Source organism: Canis lupus, chromosome 5 (assembly GCF_048164855.1).
Source record: "Canis lupus baileyi chromosome 5, mCanLup2.hap1, whole genome shotgun sequence".
In the NCBI taxonomy this organism is placed as follows: Eukaryota; Metazoa; Chordata; class Mammalia; order Carnivora; family Canidae; genus Canis; species Canis lupus.
The window spans coordinates 13943507-13960824 of record NC_132842.1 but is presented as its reverse complement, the minus strand read 5'-3'; the positions used below and the strand labels follow the sequence as shown (position 1 = coordinate 13960824).

Sequence of the window (17318 nt, the reverse complement as noted above, 5' to 3'; positions counted from 1 at the left end):
GCGAAATCGTTGAGGCACTGACCTTCCGGGGCCGCCGTCAATCTCGGCGTGCAGATGGCCAGCCCGAAGCCCTGCCCGCTGCTCTGCATTGGAAATGCGGCGGCGGGGGGATCCGGGCGGTCTGCGGGCGGGGGGGGGGGGGGGGGAGCCTGGGGAGACGGAGGCCGGCAGAAAAGGCCTGCTCGGCGCACAATGGAGCCCCCGTGGCGGCCCCTCGGAGGACAATGCGGTCCCCGGGGACCCGCGCTGGGCTCGCCAGGCCGGCCGGCCGCGCTCCAGCTGCCTCTCCAGAACCAGGCCGTGCAAATGTGCCCACTTGATTCTAAATCCTCTTAGGCGCTGTCCCTGTGAACGAGGGAAGGGCTGGCCTTACAATCCTTTACAATCGGAGGCCTGGGAACCCCGGCGCCCCGCGGGTCTGCACCGCGCATGCAAATGGAGTCGCCCCCCTGGAGAAGCGGGCAGGAGAACGTTTGTGCCCCGCAGTCGGGGAACAAAACCGCCGACGGCCTGCAGTAAACGCCCGTGTATCTGCCCCTTTGATGCCACGCAAGGGCCTGAAAAATTAATTTTAAGCGTGTTTCCCATAGAAGAGACAGCATTAAATGTTCAGAAAAGCCAGCTATGCTGCGCAAAGTCATTAGTCACCCAGGTATTTACACTGTTTTTCCTATTTCCTTTCTCTCTTGGCCTCTGTGGTCAGTAGTATAAAATTCCTAGGAACTCCCACCTAAACACCAGCTTCCTGTTTATGCTCTCGGTGGCTTTAATGTTCAGCTGTTAAAAGCAGTTGACCAAGGCTCTATGAAACAATCAGCAGAGGTTCACAGGTGAATGGTGGAGGGGGAAAAAAAAAAAAAAAAAACCCAAAGGAGTAGGTCAAAGGTCCAGGTTCATTTTTAATCACTTGTGTCAAAAACACAGGGGAAAAAAGATAAAGTTAAAGTGTGTAACTTAATGCCTACGATCTCGGTTCATTTCATTTGGCCCGTGTCTGCATGAACCTATAAAATATGATACGCTAAAGTATGAACATTTTCATTTCTAGCAGTGAAAAAGCCCTCTTTTCCATGCCCATGACATTCTTTTGTTTTAGAAGGTTACAGTTCACACATAAGCACAATCTGTGTGTGCCTTACACCTCGCCATGGCTGTTCTTCTTGACGTTCCTGCAGCAAAATGTTGCACTTCTGTAGCTATTTGAATTAGAGCCTCCCTTGACCTGGAAAAGAACCCTAGAGGGCACTTCATCCAGCTCTTTGCTGATACAGAATTCCCTGCTCCACTCCCAGGGAGTGATCAGCTATGCTGTGATATGCTCCCTACCTTGGAAGATAGCATCCTTCCTTGAGAATCTTTTTTTTTTTTTTTTTTAATAAACTTTTCTTGTATCTGAGGCTGGAATCTGCTTCCTCTAACAGAGCCATGCGGAATAAATCTAATCTCTCTTCCATGTGATATTATACTTGAAGTATTTGGAAATGCCGCCCAGTCCCCTCAGAGGCTTCTCCCAGCTGAAACATCTCCAGGTCCTTGAACTGTTTCTGCCCCATGGGTGGGAGTCTCCTGTACCCTCCCAAGTTACCTAGCGATGCTCTGATTGGTCTAAGTCCCTTTGAAGCTCAAGATAGTGCTTCAATTCAAGCTGAAATTCTGCTTCTCCAGGAGGCAGCACTGGAGGAGTATGGCTTAAAACCATAATCAGTCCGACCAGGCCCGAGTTATTCTGACAAAAATAATTTTGGGGTCTCCATTTTCGTCTTTTTCTCCTCTGTGTCAGTAATGCCAGATTTAGTTAGGAAGCCCAGGAAAGGAGACGGCCTTCTCGTGTGCTAGCACTGTGCCTTTCACGTTCTTGCACCTTACCCTCACAAAAACTCTCTAATTACTATTATTGTTACTCCTCTTTTACAGAATCAGGGGTCAAATAATCACCCAAGAGCACACAGCTAATAAGTCGCGGAGAGAGGTCTCTAGCCTGTGACTTGTATACAAAGCTGCTGCCCCAGAGTCTCGTAGTTAAAACTGAGATCCTGAATCTGTTTTTCAGCACACTCTTATGATATACAGCTTTAATTCAAGGCCACTTGGTATACACCATGTTTATGCAGCTACAGAAACTTCTGAAATACAGGTTAAGAACTTTAGGTGGGAAAAAAGTTCTTTGTGGAAGCAAATGAAACAGAAATTCCTAGTTTAAGCCAAAAGTCATCCCAAACATGCTTTTATTCCAATGGTATTACTTAGCAGCAAAGTGTTCTATTCCCCTTGAGTTTCCTGCCTTAGGCTAAGGGTAGGCCAGGCCCCGAAGCTAAATAATTGTTTCTTATATTTTGGTACTAGCACTACCAATGCCATTGCCCCTTACTCACACTTGCTTTCCAGTGTGTAGGTTAGTCATGAAAGAGGGAAGAATAGGTTTCCCCTGCACACACTGTAACTTTTTTTCCAGCATTGCTCAGCCTGCCAGAACAAAAGTAAAACCACAGAGAGAAGATTTAGATCAGCCTCTTGATCACCCTGCTGCTATTTTATAGTTTTAGGAGGGGTTGGACATCAAACACTTGAAACTGTCATCTGCACATTCCTTCTCAGAATAAAGCAGCACTGGCATGTACCCTCCTGAATTATTTTTCTACCCTTCCCCCCAACTTTTGGAAACTCTTTCTCTCCAGGAAAATAGTCTACAGAAGGCACGCCGAATTATGAGTGTTTGTTCTAAGGAAGGCTCTTCCAGCCTACTGTGAACTGTCATATGCTGACATCCGGCCAGGTGGACTCTCAGCTTCAGTGGGGATGCTGCTCAGACGTTTAGGGTTTTCTAATTTGTTTCTCATTGTAGCGTTTGAGACACCTTTTCCTTACTGCCTGATCTGAAGGATCCTCCACAATCACTATTGCATTAATCTATTATTTTCTTCATGGTACTTATGGCAACCCAACACTTCATTGCTTGTATGCTTGCTATCACCACTTGTGCATAAGTAACTTGGTCTGTCTTGTTCATTACCTAGCATGGAGTAGGTCCTCAGAAATATTTTTTGGATGAATATATATTTTGTGCAAATATATGTATATATGTATTTGTCGTGTACAATTCTTTCCTTCAAACAAATTCTTGGAGTGGTTGAATTCCTACAGACAGAGGTAGAATATGGTTGCCAAGGGCAGGGGTGGAGGAAATGGGGAATTAGTGTTTAATGGATACAGAGTTTCAATTTGGGGAAGATGAAAGAAATTTTGCAGATGGATGGTGGTGCTGGTTGCACAACAATGTGAATATACTTAACGCCACTGACCTGGACACTTAGCAGTGGTTAACATCATAAATTTTAGAGTGCCTATATTTTAACGCAATAAAAATAAATTCCTTGAGTTGGAAATTTGGGGCTAAGAGTTAGTTTATGTCTTTTAAACTGGGGTATATATTACTAAACTTCTCTCCAGAAGTTATGCCAATTTACTTTCCAAATACCAGTGCCTGAAAATAGTCATTGCTCAGCATATCACCAACACTGTGTTCTCAGTTTTTTTATTCTTTATGTATGATGAGTAAACACACACACACACACACACACACACACTTTAATTATTGTTTTACTTGTGTGACTATACTTATTATTAAGGATTTAGTATATTTTCATGTTTGGTATTTCTTCTTTTGTGAAAAGCCTATATGTATCCTTTCCCATTTTTATGGGGGTGTCTCCTTTGATTGGTTTATAGGAGTTCCTGTATAGTAAAGATAATAACTCTTATAACTCTGTTATACAGCTTGCAATTAATTTTCCCAATTTGCTATTTATCTTTACATATTACTTGCTATATGAAATTTAAAATTATATGCTGAATCAATATGGTCTTGGGGTGAAAAAACCCTTCCCCATTCCAAAATTATAAGAATATTCATCCATGTTTTTACCCTATGCAGTTGTGGCTTTGTTCTTTATACTTAAATATTTGATGCATCTAAATGCTGATGGCAAGAAATGAGATAAAGATCCAACTGGATTTTTTAAATTAATCAGTTAATCATCATTTATTACATAATCCATGCTTTCATCAGTAATTTGAAATGACTACTTTTGGTTATAATAAACAGCCATTTTCTTAGATCTGTTTCATTCTAGCACCTAGACCATGCTATTTTATTTACAGTAAGTTACCAATATATTTAGGTGGTGCCTTTTGCTGTAAATCCTAGGCTAGTAACTAACCTCTATGTTTGGGAATTAATCCATTATTAGAAACATTTTAAATTATGTATAATTATACATTGGAAAGGTATAGCCTGTTGGAGACTTTCCTCTGCTGGGAGCCAGCAAGGAAGAGAGAGTATGCTGTCAACAGACATTTAAAAGAACCAGTGATAGGAAGGAGAAGACTTGGCTGGGATGCTTGGCACAGTGTCAGGCCTGCCCTCACATCCCACTCATGTTCCCCAGCTAGAGTAACTCAATTACCCATGTGGTAGATAGCAAGCTGGTGGGCTTTGTCCTCTTATATTGAGCTCTAACTCTGCCACTTTCTAGGTTTGTGATCCAGAGAAATCTCTTAAATAGTATGCTTATTCCAAGGCTAATAACAGGCTACCTAAGATGATAGTCATAAAGATTGAACAGTACACTTAAATGCACTCTGGAAATGATCACATCTAAATATGTATCATCATCATCATCGTCATCATTATAGAGGAGGGATGCTTTGCCTCCCATGTCTGCATGCTTCTGCCTGGCCACCTGCCTTGCTCCTGCCTGGTGAGACATCCTTCTCCTCTGCAGAAGAGCTGCTTACACAACTGTGAGACTCAGGCCACCGTCATCCGAAGAAGTGTGCTCAGGCAATCTCTCTTCTGATTGACCTCATCCAGGACACTGCTGGCTTCACCAGGGAGGTCAGGGTGTGCTCTACAGACACCCTTAATTTGCTAGTTCTGTGATTAATCTTGTTTTGATGGAGGGTGGGAAGGTTAAGAGGTCTGTTTGGCCTTAAGTCTAAACCATGGATCCAATCCAGCTTAACCAGTGAGCTCTCTGTTGGGGGCAATTGGGAGATAACAATAAAGTGGCATTTTGATTGCCATTCTGCCATTATTTCTTGTGTGCTATTGCACACATGCTCCTTGTGTGTCATTACACACCAACCTCGTGGGACGAGGAAAGACGAACAGAGACCAGGGGTGTTCCTGGCTTTCCAGGGACAATACTATCCTGGCCATCAAAACGTCACCTCTCTGACCTCTAACCTCTGACAATTACCAGTCCCTCAAATGGGTCAATTACTCCCCTGAGGAGGATACTCCACACCATATACATAGTAAGAGTTTAGTAACTATTAGTTATTATTACTGCTGTAACAGTCAGCGGTGCCCCTATGGCAGGCAGCTCTCCTGTGAAACAGAGAAATGTCCTTCTCCGTGACCTTGGCCTTGTCACTGCCAGGAGTGTCACTCCTGTCACTGCAGGATCCCTATGCAGTATCCATCCATTCATTTAATGAGTGTTTGTTCAGTGCCTGTGCCACACACTGGGAGTCAGGTGGGGAAGACAGACACAATTCTTAGCCTCAAGGAACTTCCAGTCCAATGAAGGGACAAACACCATAAAACAGATGACTGGAACCACTCAGTGTGGCACGAGCTATGCAGACACAACAGGGCAGTGAGATTAACACTGAGGATTGGCCTGGAGGCCCCTCCAGACCTAAGGGAAGGCCTCTCTCAACGCCTCAATTCAACTTTCAACGTGACTTTGTTTTCTCATCCCATAAGTATTTGGAAAAGATTTATACCGGCTCTTCTGTTACTGAGTTTTCTAGTGACAAAACAATAAAAAAAAAAAAAAAAACAACCCACAAGGTAGTGAGTTAGGGAAACCTGAAAATTAGGGTGCCAGGTGTTCCCAGTCCTCTTTCCCTCTTTGTTTGCCCTTTGACACCTTTTACTTGATTGCTTTCAGGCCTGGATTAATTTTTTCTGGCCAGAGGCCCATGCTAATTTGCATGGCTATTCTATATACGGGTCAGATCCGCCAAGACAGCAGGCCAGCCTGAATTCACAAACAGAGTCACATCCATCAAGTGGCCCAGAGCTCAATATACTCACCATAGAAGAATGGAGGATAATGAGAAATCCTACCACAGCCTGAAATCGTGACTCACCAGGGTTGCCCTGTGGTCAAGCTCATGGGTAAACCACTCCATCATCCTTATGTTCTGCTTGTCAAACACTTGTGGGATTCCATCTTGGGCTTTAGACATGTAATTACGGTTCCCATTGTTTGCAAAGCCAGAATTAAGCCTCAGATTATATAATTAATTGTGAGTGAAGTAGAGTGCCTTCTTTCATTTTATACTCTCATCTCTGATGTTAATACAAATCCTTATTTTGTTCAGCAATACCATATATCCCCGAGCCACACTAGTCCATGAAATACACATTAGTGTTGTCATATTTAGCTATTCTTATGAATGGGTAACTGGAAGGCTTACTTACAAGGGAGTTAAAATCCATTATGGGAACCTTGGTTCTTTCCCTGTGTGTGTTGACAGAATCAACAATTCTTTCAATCACTGGAAATGTTTGTTCGTTCATTCACATATTCATTCATTTAACTCATCCACACGTATTATTTTAGATCTATTATGTGGGAGGAACTGTGCCAAGTACAAAGTAAGACCCCATGATCTCTGGCCCCCAAGTGGCACAACTAAGATGGTGCCCACCTTGGGTAAGGAATGGCAGGTTGTATTGGAGTCAAAAGTCATAGGTGGGGAAGCCTGGGTGGCTTAGTGGTTTAGCGCCACCTTCCTCCCAGGGTGTGATCCTGGAGTCCCGGGATCAAGTCCCACATCGGGGTCCCTCCATGGAGCCTGCTTCTCCCTCTGCCTGTGTCTCTGCCTCTGTGTGTGTATGTGTGTGTGTGTGTGTGTATCTCATGAATAAATAAAATCTTGAAAAAAAAATAAAGTCATAGGTGTCTGCGTACCCTACCCCAAATTCATCCAAGATTCTGATTTTCTAGGTCCAGAGTGAGACCCTGGCATGTGGGTTTGGAAAAACTTCTAGGGTAATTTTCATCACACTCTTGAGTTAGGAACCATTGCTCTAGTGATCGTCCCAGAATTCCGTAGAACTCAGATCCTTTTCATGGGGCAGCATAACCATGAGCTCCTCCTCACCCAAACCAGAGAGTCATCTGAAGACAGACAGTGCCTGACCTGGGCCGGCAGTAACATGCTCATGGCCATGAGAATCTGCCCAGTCCGAAGGGGCTGTTTCTAGTCATAGGGTCATGCCAGCTCTGGCCACATGCCTCTCTGCTGTACTTTGTTCTGGGCTGTTTTGGGTTCTCCCTATGCTGAACCTACCTGGTCACCGGACCTCTACGCTTGGCTCTAAAAACCCTGCCAATTTCTCTTGTGAGTCATGTGGAGACCCAGGGCACCCGGGCCACCAATGGCTATTCCTGGGCACCTGGGTGGAGCATACTGCTTTCCCATGGGCTGACGTGTGTGGAGTTGACACAGCAGTCAGAAAAGAAGCACTTGGGAAAGGTGCCGAATCCAAAGGAGGAGTTGGGCAGGAGGACTCGGCCACGCACAGAAGCTAGACAGGAAGAAGTCAGTGTGAGAGAAGAATGGGGCTCTGGTGACAGAGCTCAAACAGGAGGGCCGGGGTGGGAGGGGACATGTTTGTTTGTTTTTTGTTTTTTTGTTTGTTTGTTTTTTGTCAAGTGCCTATGGGTGTGGGAGGGACGTGACAGGACAGTTAGATGCCTGACCAGAAGGTGGACCTCAGGACCCAGCCCCACCGGCCCTGCCTCTCCAGCTTGCTCCCTTCCTCTGGCCTGCTTCCCGGTTGCTTTCTCCCCCTGCGCCCCCATCCCCTCCACTCCCAGCCCAGACCCCTCCTGCTCTGCCTGTCCAGGACCAAGCTCTGGCCATCTACAGACCTCAACAGACATCACAATAATATCATGTTTGAGTGACCGGTAACAGCTTGCATCATGCAAAAGCTATCACCAGCTTATGAATTCTGGGTTGTTTGTTTTAATTTCTATTGTCAAGTCTGATATGATGTGATATGGATATGCCATTCCACCTGGTAGGGCTGACACTGGTGACCAGTCAGGGACCGTATGCTCCCATCTTGTAATTATGTTTTAATCTTGCATTTGTAATATTTGGACCAACCCACACTGGTTTGGTGCCATGAGTCTCTTGAACTGATAAATTGAGTCAATTCATAAAGTCTCGCTTAAACAGCTTTATAAGTCCAAATAAAACCAAGAATGTGAACTAGCTAGTTTTTTTTTTTCCAGTTGTGGCAATTTACTGTGTCTTGATTTTAACTTTTTGTCGTATGTCATTTGTTCCTGCATTCATTCGGCTTTTACTGAACACCTGTTCTGTGGGGCCACCTGTGATGTTTCACAAGCCGCCCTGGACTACACCTCCTGCCCCCTCTGCCACGCATCCCCGTCACATCCGCCACCCACCCCCCAACACACACACACATACTGTCTGGCACACTCCTGGTGTAAAAGGACACATGGTCGGTCTCTGCCCCTCGACATTGCTCAGTCACATGAGGGTGACAGCCATGCACCCATTGTTCTGAGACGATGGATGCTTTGGTGGTGTCTGATCTGGGTCTCAAAGGGCACAGAGCAGATCATCAAGAACAGCTCCACAGGGACGCCTGGGTGGCTCAGTGGTTGAGCATCTGCTTTTGGCTCAGGGCGTGATCCTGGGGTCCTGGGATTGAGTCCTACATCGAGCTCCCTGCACAGAGCCTGCTTCTTCCTCTGCCTATGTCTCTGCCTCCCTCTCTGTGTCTCTTATGAATAAATAAAGAAAACCTTAAAAAAAAAAAAAGAACAGCTCCACAGAGGCAACAGGTGCCCAGCCCTGGAGGCCAGGGAGTGGTGTGGCCTGGGGAGGGCAGGCCTGCGTGCCAGGGACTCTGTGGTCCCAGGGCAGCTGGAGGGCGGCTCTCTGCTGAGGCATAGCCTGAGTGCCTGGTGCTGGTCTTGGATACGACATTCCTGCCATCCTGCCTGCCCCCCGGATGTGACCAGATTCCCAGGTCACGTGTCCTCATCCACCCTCCACCCTGGGACAGCTTGGGCTTGCCGGCTTGCCGCTAAAGTAGAAGAGAGAAAACTCAGCCCTTTGTTCTTGGGAGACAGGGAGGGAGTTGGTTTAGGGTGTTTATTTCTCTTCCTTTTGACGTTAAAGCAAACCACATTTAACTGCTGCCGATGCTGTTAATGCCGGATCCCCGTTCAGGTGCGCAACAGTCCACACGTGGGTCCCATCCCTGGCACCAGCCAGCCCCGAAAGAGACCGATGTGGGAGCCCTCAGGAAGGTCTGCAGCACAAATCTAAAAATAGGTGAGCAAAGAAGCCCGGAGTCAGGGATAAATGCTCTCACCAGGCCCCGGGAAAGCCAGCTGTATCAAGTTCAGGCTTCCTCCCGGCCAAGCCACAGGGTCGTGAGAGACTTCCCATCTTGGCTTCTGGAGCTGGGAAAGGGGAGGAGGAAGTGGGGAGGCAGGATGTGGTGGAGGGGCTGTGCTGCTGGGAGAGCCAGGGCTCAGAGCAAAAATCCTCCTAAGGACTCTAAACGGTGCTAACCAGTTTAAAACAACAACAACAACAAAAAACCCCACATAAGCACAAAGCCCCCCAAAACCTCTTTACTTGAGTCTCCTTCAGTAGAAACTGGGATTTGGGGTAGTTCTCATGGTGGTGGCCAGCTCATGGTTTTCAGGGTCTTCTGAGTATGGATAACCACCAACAAAATCATGAAAAACACAATATTTACCCCAATAAAACCCAATGTGCCTCGGTTTACAGTCATGAGTGATGGACAAAACTCAGAGCCGTGGCTCATCGGTGGTGACTCACAAAGAACCCAGCTGAGCCAGGGTATGTGACTATAGCATGAGTCCCTCTTCTGACCCTTCTTGCTAATGTATCTTCCTCCCTCTGTCCTTCCAGCAGTTGAGCCTCTCTGCTGAAGTTTCGGATAGATTCCTTCCAGGGGACTTGGGTCCGAGGGGTTAGAATTATAATAGGTTTTGATCCCGATTCAGTATGTCCTAGGACAGAAACTTCCTCTTTGCTTCTGACCTCCTTCCAGGAAAAAAAAAAAAAAAGAAAGAAAGAAAGAAAAGAAAAGAAAAGAAAAGAAAAGAAAAGAAAGAAAAGAAAAGAAAAGAAAAGAAAAGAAAAGAAAAGAAAAGAAAAGAAAAGAAAAGAAAAGAAAAGAAAAAAGAAAAGGCAATCCCAGGAAGATATAATAACATAGTCACCTATGGATCCCCAGGGAACCACTTCAGGGGGCTTCCATTAGCAGGTGGATGTGCTATTTTCCATGTGTATTAAACACGAGAAGCTTTGAGCACATTTCTGATGAGTCACACTGAGGGGGATGACTAGTTTTTTTAGACTCTGACAAAGATCGTTACCAAAATATCTAATGCAGCTATCATCAACATTTTGGGACTCACACATTTAGAAATATTGAAAGGTTCCACCCTTTTACTTTTTATTTTTATTTTTTAATTTACCTTAAGCAATGCACTTTATTTTTTTCTAGCTTTATTGTGATGTGACTGACAAAGCCTCTACCTATTTAAATCCTTATGCAATTTAGAGAAAAAAAGATCTTTTTTTTGGTTGTTGTTTTTCTTAGAGGTTACTCTTACTCTCTCCTGACCCTCAGAAGATTCTTTCTTGAAAATATATCCCCTTTATGTCTGTAAGACAGGATTGACAGGAGAGGATGGGAGAGGGCAGTAGTATGTCCTGAGTGACTACTGGATTCCAGGTCAATGAATGGCTAGTGAATCAGAATTCTAACACGGCAGGGCTCCTCCATCAGACTAGCATAGGAAGCCTGGAGGCAGGACAGCATGTGGCTAAGACTGTAGCCTGAAACCACACTGCCCAGGTTCATATTCTAGCTCTATCTCATCCAAGAAATGTGACTTTGGGCAGTTCCTTAATGTCTTTGCAACTCAATTTTGTCTTCTCTAAAATGGAGGAAGTGAATGAATTCCTACTCTGAGAGTTCATGTAGATTTAATTAGCTAATATACAAGCACTTGGCATAGTATCTGGCATGGAGTAAGTGCTCAGTGAATGTGAGCTCCTTCTCCTCCAATGATTATCATTTGCCACCAATAGATCTGAAAACATCTTACATCAATTGAACACTGATTCATTTGGAAAGATTAGCCTGGCATTAATGGTAACTGCTGTGCAGAAATTATGTCTTGTTTCAATGCATATTTTTTTTTCTTTTTTTGGAAAAGGCACGAAGAACCCAATATAACTAGTAGCTTGCCTTTTTGGTAGTATAGAAACGTGTTACTAGTCTATGCTGTCCTAGTGCTGCTGCACTCACAGAGTTAAAGCCTCCCAAGTAGAAAAAAACCTCCACTCCCAAAGGGTAGTTAACTCACCGTTTGGATCAGGCTATTACTTGATCCTTCTGCCTTTTATTTCAAAGACACTTTTTGCAGTTATTCAATTTACTTCTAAAGACCTGAAGTGTTATGGAATAAATTTGCTTATGGTGATGGATGGGCATTTTGACAACCCACAGCGTTGCTTCTAAAGCATTTTTATTACCACTTGATATCACCCAACAGTGAAATAGCACAGGACACCAATCAACAAGGTGCACATTCCTCTCAGGTTGCAGAGAGATCGGGGTGGCCTGTTTAAAACTTCTCAGCAAGCTGGTCATAGGCAAATGGGGATGCCATTAGGCCACCCTCTTTTACACAGAGGTAAAATGAGGGAGCTGGTCATCCTCTGCCCATATGTCTTCAATTAGAAACAAAGGAAGTCAGGACTTTTTATCTACTTGAGAAAAACAGCAAAACTTTACAGCTAAATTAAAAATCCTTGTCACCAAAAGTCTGTGTGCTCGAGCTGCTGGAGATCCAGGAGAGGGATAAACATGCATAGGGGCTGGAAAGAGCAAGAGTCACCAGAGAAACAGCTGGACAAGGAGTAGGAACGCGGCCCTGCAGCACTCGCAACAGTCATTGTCCTTTTGCTCTGTTCTCCAGAGGAGAAAATCACACCACGTGTTTTTTTTCCAATCCAGACGCAAAACTAAAAACTTGAGCCCAAATATTCGCAGTCAGAGGAAAAAGTTCCAAGACCTCAGAAATGCTCATTCACCAAAGACCATTTTCCTGACTCAATTTGGTCAGGGATCACCAGGGTTAGGAAGGTTCCGGGTGGTCCAGTTTCCTCTGGGAACTCTGTAGGTTTCATGGTTTCAGTTTCCAGAGTTTTCTGCTTGCCTTGGAGTTCCACAGAAACTGAATTTGCCGAGGAAGGGAGTGCCAGCAATTCAGCTGCAGAAGGTAGTTCAGTGCTGAGGAAGGAAAACCCAATTAGGATTCCTCCCCCTTTCTTGATACACTTTGCTGGCCTGAGCCCGGCCTGCGTGGAGATGGAGGCTTTGAAGTGTTGATCCCTAGCACACCTGCATGAGGAAGATGCTCCACTTAAAATTTCAAAACATGTTATAATGATCTATACATTTTTTTATAAGTGCCTGTAGATCTCCTTCCACCTCTTTGGGGTGTCAGAACTGCTAAGCCTCAAGCATCTCCCTCCCTAAGGGCTGGAGATGGTTGGGACCGGGGCCATGTGAGCCTCTGATTCCTGCACACTTTAATGCAGACCTCTAATTTGAAGTATGCAAACTAGGTTTTCTCCTTCCGAAACCATCCCATACAATTTAGTTGAGGATCCTGCACATTTCACAGCAAGAGGAATAAGGGCCATCCAAAAGGGATGGAAATTGCTCAAATGAACAATTTGCATTTACCATCCTCCAAGGGGAAAATAAATGCAAAAACATCTGTTGTGAAAGTTCGAGTATCATCAACTTGGAAAGTTAGAGGACCAACTTTCTCAGTCCTTGTTTCATACAGCAAAGCACTAACTGAAGGCAAGTTTTTGTTTTTCTTTTTGTTTTTACATGCACGCACAGGAGAGTCTGGTGCACCACAGACGGTCCAGGGCACTGTTGCAGAGGCCGAGGACGGAAAGTGAAGAGCAGCCATTCAACCTATAGAACAAGTCCCAGCCTCGGGCAGGTCCCTCTGGCAACAGCAGTGGCTGAGGAGTGTCAGCAAGCTCCGCCCCGAGGAGGAAGCCATCATCCTGCCCTCTGCAAGAATACACATCAACACCAGTCTTTAAGTAGGCAAAAAAACTTTTCATGCTTTTCCAGCTCCATCAGATACTTTTCCTTCTAAAGGTAGAAAGATCATGTGTTTCTCGAAGCTCATCAAGTACAGGACAGCTGAAGATGCCAAGTGGCAAGCCACCTTGCTAGGGTTCTGAGATCCAATCTTCACTGTTTGGTTGGGGGAGCCCACGTGGTATCAGATGGAAATTGCCCCCTCCCCCGTGCCTACCCACCTTGGCCCATCAGGCCATGCCAGATCCAGAGCTCTGTATCCATTTAGAGCAGATATTTTATCAAAGGCCAAACTGCAAGTTGGTTTTCTTCTTTCCCTCCAGAATGCTTTTCCTAATTTCATTATGTCCCTAAGCTCAATGTCAAGACCAATTAGAAGAGAAAAATGATCATGCCCGGGAGTGTGTGGGGCTCAACAAATAAAAGCTGTTGCTGGTAGATCTCAGTGGAACTCTGGCCAGAGCAACTCTCCTGCCTCAGGACCAATGGGAGCTTATCTGTAGGATGCTCTGGCCTTTCAGGGCTACAGAAGATCCAATTTTTTTCAGCTACAACCTTGATGTGTCTCTTCTCATCTCTTTAACAGGCCACTCCCAGAGTGTAGTTTAGTTCTGTGGGCCAAAGATGTGAGAAGCCAGCCCTGTTCAGATTTGTTAGTTGGTCCTGTCTCCTTGCTCCTCTGGTTGGAGGAATTCTGTGCAAAGGTCTGATCTTGGCTGATCTTGGCACATTCTGATCTCCTGTATGTGTGGGCCCCAGATGAGCCCCAACAGTGGACAGATGGATGGATGTCACCAGGGAAACTTCTCATCACAGCAGGTTACTTCCTTTCTCAGGCCACAGCCACAAGAACTGCATCAACTAGGGTGAGGGCTTTCTTGAGGCCAAACAGAACTGGCCAGAGAGGGAAATTGGGCTGAGTTTATTGGAGGTGTCTGTGATCCAAATGAGGTAGATACCTCATATCTGCTGAGAGTAACCTTAGAATCGTCCCCACTTGTCTTCTATTTCTGAAGGTCACATACTATGGTCCAAACCATGTAATTGACCCAAACTAGCACAGATGAACTGATTTTTCACATACGAATTTCTAAGAATCAGCCTATTTCTATCTTGTGCCTCCAAATATTGCCTGATATTTGTGCCCAGGATGTGGATATAGTGAGGCCAAACTCGGGTTGCCATCTGCATGAAGAGATGTTTCTATATGTCCTCCTCTGCCAGTTTACTGCCTGAAATCCTTAAACAAGAAACTAAATCCTTAACTCTGCCATCTGAGCTAAGGACTCTATGCCAATATGACAGGAGAAGATGCTCATTGAAAATTTCCCACTAAGATTTCAAAGACTCATACAGATTCTTACATGAGGGTGAGCTTTTTAGGCCATTGTTAGAGGGGATGGAAGGTGGTCGAGAATAAGAAGGTCCTTAGGACCTTGAAAATGGAAGCGGGTATAGTGCACAAGAAGGGACAGAAGAGAAAATGAAGCCAACCTCACTATTCCACAACATGCCTGGCTGTCAGTTGAAGACTCTCCTATCATCAGGGAATAGGCTTGTGTGCTAGGCCTTTCAGGGGGAGGAAATCTGCCTCTCTCTCAGATGCCAAGGCCGATAGCACATAAAGCTGGGCTTGTGTTCAGTTCACCCTGCACTACACTGACTGCCTCCCATCTCCAAGCAGTGCCAGGAGTAGTTAACTTGGTTAGAGGTCCAGTTCTTATTCACCTGGTGGTAGGCACAGGGACACAGCACTCTGGTTACCAAGACTTGGCCTATGACGTGCCTTTAAGTGCAGGCAAGAATCCATAGGCCCGCAGCCAATGTGCATCTCCAAATGGGGACAACTGATGTTAAAGTAGAGTCTGCTCTTGATCCAAACACCTGGACCATTCCATCTGGTTTTTCAAAAGGCTGAACTAACCTTGAACATAGTCCATCCAGGAAGAGGAACCGCTTATCAGAAAGAGCACTGCAAGAAGACCAAACTAACATACTTCCCCATGACACTTGCTCTCTTCGACTGACTTAGCCAGGCAAGCTCTCCCACCAGTCTGTTCTCTCTGATAGCACTGGCGGGAAGGACACATAAAAAGCATCTAACTTGTACTTGTAATCACTTCTTAACTGTTTTGCCAGAAAGTATAGGCAGAGCACATGATGTGCAAGGACAATAGAAACCCAACTGTTGAAATAACTGAGGACATACTGGGTGTGGATCATCTGGGCCTGGGCTGAAGGGACCAGATAAGGGCTGGTTGACCTTCCATCTTGAAAAAACTACAAAAGTTGCCAAAAAGTCCTGAATCACCAAGTGTATTTAAAATGTATGCATGGGCATATAGGCCATGATATTGTAATAGCATGGTCTATGGTGATGCAGATGGCAGCTACATTTGTGATGAGCCTCTCATAACCCTAGAGATGTCAAATCACCATGTGGTATCCCTGAGACTAACATGGCCTTATGTGTCAACTCTATTTCAGTAACAAAAATAATTAATTACATAACAAATTACTGTGCATATTAATACAATGAGTGTTATCTGGTTTCACTATCAAAGTTTGTTTCAGCTTCTCTGAAGCCATTTCATCCCTTTAAAAAATTGACAGTCTCAAATTCATAATTATGATCCAAGTTCAAGAGTGCCTTCTAATTCTTTTACTATTTCATCTTTTTTTTAAAATAATATATGAAAAGTAAATGGAAAGATGACTCACTTGACTGGAATCCTGTTTGAAACCACTCTGAATGTATTTCCCAACATCTCCTGATTGATTGCCTGGGAAATAAATAACCCCAAGTGGTAGTTTTATATTTATATTTCTAAGTCAGGATATTTCTCTTATTGCTCTGCTCCTAAAATAAATTCCCAAGAAAGTGGCATAAAATATCAAAACAGCATTTTCAATCTCTGCCCAACAACATTTGCATCTCAGCGAGAAAGTGTGTAACTAGTGAGTAAACTGCCTCTTTGTCAAACATAAATGTGGCAAATTCTAAGGTGGCTCCTTCTCAACTAAATTGTCTCAGCATGCAGAGCAGCGGGGGGGATGTATGCTATAGGACACAGGTGAGAAGAAACATTCTTAATATTTTTCCAGGAGGGCATTATATTAAATTCCGGGGAGAAATGATGAGATGTTCGGAGTGAAATGGCACATTTTCCTTCAGAATCACCTACTCCATTTAAATGTGCGAGACGCTTGGAGAAGTGTGGCCAGGGTTCCAGGGGGTCGCCCACTGCAGCGTCCCCAGCCTCGCCTCCCTGCTCTCCCTCGCCGGGACCACGGGGTGGTAATGAATTCTGCAACATGACTCTGCTCCGGATTTCCACCGGGCCTGACCTCCCCTAGGCTCTCCCCGACTCCGCATACATGCTTTTCAAGAGACACAGTTTTGTCTTGTCTGGAGCGCAATGTAATTAGAAAGCAGTTTGGCCCACACACGCAGCTTCCCTGGTCACTTGGCACGGCCTCAGCCCGCCTCTGGCGGGACTGGTTTTGCTCTGCGCTGGCTGTCGTCCTGGCTGTCCTCCGGGATGTCTAGCAGCTCAGGGAGCTGGGCCTGGCCGATCGGAGCCCTGCCGAACCCGTGCCCCCGGGCCCTGTGCCTGTTCCCGGGAGGCCAGGTCACCTGATGCCAGTGCCCACCCACCCGTCCTGAGCGCAGACCCTCTCCCGAAGCATTCAGACCCTAGGCCCCCCTCCTTATGTAGCTCCTCGACTCTCCCTGCAGGCCCGAAATCCCAGGTCCTCATTCTCAAGTCAGAAGCCAGTTTTTCTCAGGGCTCTGCCCCCTGGCCCTGCCCACTGAGCTGCCCCGACCTAGACATTGGGCTTCCTCCTTTCTGAGCTCAGTACCCTAACTCTGGCCTCTCACTCAGACACTTTCACAGCTTCCCAGAGGCTTTTTTTTTTTTTTTTAAAGATTTTATTTATTTATTCACGAGAGACAGAGAGAGGCAGAGACACAGGCAGAGGGAGAAGCAGGCTCCATGCAGGGAGCCTGATGTGGGACTCGATCCCGGGACCCGGGGATCACGCCCTGAGCCCAAGGCAGACGCTCAATCACTGA

The 17318-nt window shown here is 45.5% G+C and overlaps 1 protein-coding gene and 1 long non-coding RNA gene across 2 annotated transcripts in view; one reads left to right on the top strand and one right to left on the bottom strand.

The window, feature by feature from the left end:
• Positions 1 to 17318, bottom strand: part of ZNF438 (zinc finger protein 438) — a 401908-nt gene that overhangs the window by 250442 nt on the left and 134148 nt on the right. The gene's annotated exons all lie outside the window — the stretch shown is intronic.
• Positions 7534 to 15760, top strand: LOC140633242 (uncharacterized). The gene is made up of 3 exons (XR_012030878.1): positions 7534 to 7620; positions 9241 to 9396; positions 13028 to 15760. It is a non-coding gene; the product is annotated as an uncharacterized lncRNA (long non-coding RNA).